Source organism: Suricata suricatta, chromosome 11 (genome assembly GCF_006229205.1).
Source record: "Suricata suricatta isolate VVHF042 chromosome 11, meerkat_22Aug2017_6uvM2_HiC, whole genome shotgun sequence".
NCBI lineage: Eukaryota > Metazoa > Chordata > Mammalia > Carnivora > Herpestidae > Suricata > Suricata suricatta.
This window is the reverse complement of record NC_043710.1, coordinates 75106585-75110628: the sequence shown is the minus strand read 5'-3', so window position 1 is coordinate 75110628 and position 4044 is coordinate 75106585. Positions and strand designations below refer to the sequence as shown.

Genomic DNA, 4044 nt, shown 5'->3' with positions numbered 1-4044 from the left:
TTGAAGGTCCTCCTCTATCTTCCCAGCTTTCTCCTCAATCTATTCTAATCTTTCCCTTCCTGTAATATAACACCACTGGCAGCTTCCCCAATACACCACACTTTCCCAGGCTCCCAGATTTACTGTGCTCTATAGTATATCCACATATCATGCCTTTGCACAGGGAAATTCCTTTCTGCTATGTCCTCACGCAGTATCTGTCTGACGGATTCCCATACCTTCTTTAGGACCCAGCTTATACCATTTCTGACTACTAATCCTGAGACCTTGTTTCTTTAAAATGTTAGCATTTTTTTCTATGTGCTTTAGGTAGCGTTATGTTATATTCACCTATGATTCCCTGATATCTTGCACAGTGCATTCAGCACATACTTGTTGGGGCACTGGGATGGCTCAGTCGGTTAAGTGTCTAACTCTTGATTCCTGTTCAGGTCATGATTCCAAGGTTGTAGGATCAAGCCCTGTGTCAGGCTCCACATTGAGTGTGAAGCCTGCTTAAGATTCACTCTCTCCTTCTGCCCCCTCCCTTCACTCGTGCATACTCTCAGTCTCAAAATAAATAACCATTTTTAATAAAAAATAAATATTTGTTGAACAAATAAATGAAAATTTGACATAGATCTTCATGAGCACTATAAGATCATTAAAAGTTAAAATATCATACTAACCCTATGACCCAGCAATTCCATTTCCAGTTATTTACTCAGAAGAGTAAAAGTATATGTCCATATAACAACATGTAGATGAATAGCACTTTATTCATAACAGACAAAAAATGGGCATAACCCAACTATCTGTCAAAGAATACTATTCATCAATAACAAATAATTAATGATTGATTCTTATAAGATTATAGCTGAACATTAAAAATTTCATGCTGAGCAAAAGAAGCCAGCACAAAAGGGTACATAGTGTATGATTCAATTTACATGAAACTTTAGGAAAGACAATAAGTCAGTAGCGATAGAAAGCAGTTTCAGGAGTTTCCTAGACCTGGAGGTGACAGGTAGGTATTGACTGAGAAGGGACATAAAAGCACCATTCAAGGTGAGTAAGATTCTCTAAACCTTGATTGTGGCAGTGGCTACATGGGTGTTTACATTTGTCAAATATCAACAAAGTCTGCAAATAAAACATGCATTTTATTGTATACAAATTATACCTCTATAAGAAGTTCATTTGCAAAAACTTGATGATAATTTGCATCTACAGGGGCATATTAGATTCTGGGGACCTGAAACTTACAGAATTTGGGTAGCTGCCTTAATAAAAAACATAAAATTAGGTTAAAAGCTTCCGCTTATTCAGAATAAGAAATTAAACCCTACAAATTACAGATATATAAAAATTGACAGATACTCTAGATATTGCAAAGTGAGGAAAAACAATATAACATTTTTATTAATTAAGCATATGATGTACCTCGGGAGCACATTTTTCCTACAGTTTTTGCTAATATTCTTATTAACTCTTTATAGAATAATGATTTTGTAATATTTTCTATAGAAATAATGAAAAGATCATTTAGTCTTTCCTCTGGCCTGATTGATTAGAATTTTGTTTTATTACTGATGGTTTGTTTCTTATAGCATTATAACTAGTCACTGATGTCATGTGACCCTTAACGAAGTTGTCAGATACCTCTATCATGCTTCTTTCATATATGAGCTATTACAGATAGACTTTTGTTTGCACCTTTATGAAGTCTAATAAATTCTATTTTATAGAATTCTCTTTAAAATGTAAATGTATGGTACACTTATATGTCCTATAATCAAATATACTACTGAATAAAGGAATTTTGACTAGGCACTGATGAGATTTGAATACTCAAGAGTTTAAACATTCTGGTTTTGGGAAAAATCCTTCCCAAGTAGTTTCTTTCTTCTATTTTCAATTGTTTTTGTCTTCTCTGCTACCCACACACTCCTGGAACCAGGCACATTAGGAAACTCTCACATCACCATGAGATCTCTAGCACTGGGCATTTCCTGACACAATACTGGTTAAATTGGCACAGAGGGTAATAGTAGACTGGAAGCCATTTTTGCACTGACATCTTGCAATAATTTATCTACACTGAGAAGTGACTGCAAACCACATAAACATACCACCAAGCCCAAACCAAATGTGTCTGCAATTCTATTTCCTCTTAGGTTCCAAAAGTGCCCATAGCCACTCTAGTGTCACTGACATGAAGGTGACGAAGGGAAATACAGAGGGGAAAGAAACAGCAATTAGATTCTGCGCTTCTAAACTGTGCTTAGAAAGTACAGCTTTCGCAAATTTTTCAAAACCATATTACCATATGAAGAGATTACTGAAGCTCATTCATTAGCTACACAGTAAATCCACTCAATATTTCTTATTCATTCACTCATTCATTCATTCAACAAATATTTGTCTGGTAGAACATGCTAGCCTACAAATTCTTCCCTTTGATTCTGAGAGTCTAGAAAAACATAACTTGAAAAGATTCATGTGGGGACACCTTGTGGCTCAGTCAGTTAAGCAGCCAATTCTTGGTTTCAACTCAAGTCTCATGCATTCATGGGTTCGGGCCCCACATCAGGCTCCTTACTGACAGCACAGGGCCTGCTTAGTATTCTCTCTCCCTTTCTTCTGCCCCTCTACCGCTCCTGCTGTCTCCTAAAATAAAATAAATTTTAAAAAAGAAAGAAAGGAAAGAAAAGATACATGTGAACTTCATTTCTAGCAAAGAAAAATTACAAAGAATTCTTTCTGAGCCTCCTCATGAACTTAGTAACCCTTCCTGAAATTTAGTGTGAAGTTGTATAATTCTAAATTGATGATGTAGGTCAAAATGTTTCATATAGGAGACTGAAGGGGCCTGAAAAATGAGTTTCTTGGTTGGTTTCAATCATGATAGTTACATTATATCTGCCAAATATCTGAACATTTCACATGCATCTTATGTCAGACTCCTAACAGCTTCACAGAAACATTGAAAAACAAGTACTCGCCGTGTAGCAAGGGAAATATATTTTGTGAGATTTGAAATCTAGGTACAATGTTCTTCAAACAACTTAAAGAAGGGAATGACCTGCTTTCTGAAAAGATTTTTCCAGTAAGCACTCCTCAAGAGGTTAGACAGCAATCTATATATGTAATATATAGATGTATAGACATTTACAAACACTCCTTTCCATTGTTTCTGGGGAAATGATCTTTCTCTGCAGTTGTAAACTGGGTGATAGGGAGTTGATAAGCTGATTGATCAGTCTGAGGAGACTAAAATGTGTGAATTGGAACGATATTTGCAATAAGTCATGTGTTTTTTGCAACACTTTGGGATTTCTCAGAGCTCCAACCCACTTGCTACATATTTTCCTGCCTTCAACAGATATTTTATTTCTTCAAATTTAAATATTTGCTTAATTTTTTAAATATTAGTAAGCAAATTTTATTATTCTACTTCAAAAATGTAAAAAAATTAAAATATAGGTTAGCCTTCAAAATACAATGCATTTACATCAAGTGATACCCCCAAATATTAATGGTTCATATCTCATTGATTTTAAAGATTAAGCAAACAGAAAACAGAAAAAGCAGTAAGTCTTTCTTACTCCAAAAGCGATGTCATCACTGGTGCTTCTTTGTTTCCTTCTCCATCCACCCAATGATCAACTAGGGCCACTGGTCGTGGATTCTACCTGCACAGCCTCATTCAGTTGAAGGTAAAAGACTTTTCTCTTATTAGCAGCTTAAAACGCCACAAGTGAAGGAGAATGAACAATAATTTGCAGTCCTATGTTAGATCATTAGAATGCCTAGCTAAACTAAGGTCATAGAAGCCCTTAGTAACCCTCACATACAGCTCCCCCTCCTTGGGGAATGATTTGCTTCCTCATGAGACACACTAGAATTTTCCGCTCTGCTCCAGTCCCCAAAATCAGCTCCTGTCTGTCTTGTCCCCAGTCCCCACTTTCATTGTTTTTCCCATAGGCCCTTACCATCTCTGGTAGATGGACCCTAGTTTTATCCTTGGACTCTCTTCCCTTATGACTAGATCTTTCCCTGAAA

At 36.2% G+C, this 4044-nt stretch overlaps 1 long non-coding RNA gene across 1 annotated transcript in view; it reads left to right on the top strand.

Annotated features, from left to right (window-relative positions):
* The first annotated feature begins 3562 nt into the window (after positions 1-3562).
* LOC115305916 overlaps positions 3563-4044 on the top strand; it is an 11267-nt gene continuing 10785 nt past the window's right edge. The window contains exon 1 of the long non-coding RNA XR_003915086.1: positions 3563-3698. This is a non-coding gene — a long non-coding RNA (uncharacterized LOC115305916). The remainder of the gene's footprint in view (positions 3699-4044) is intronic.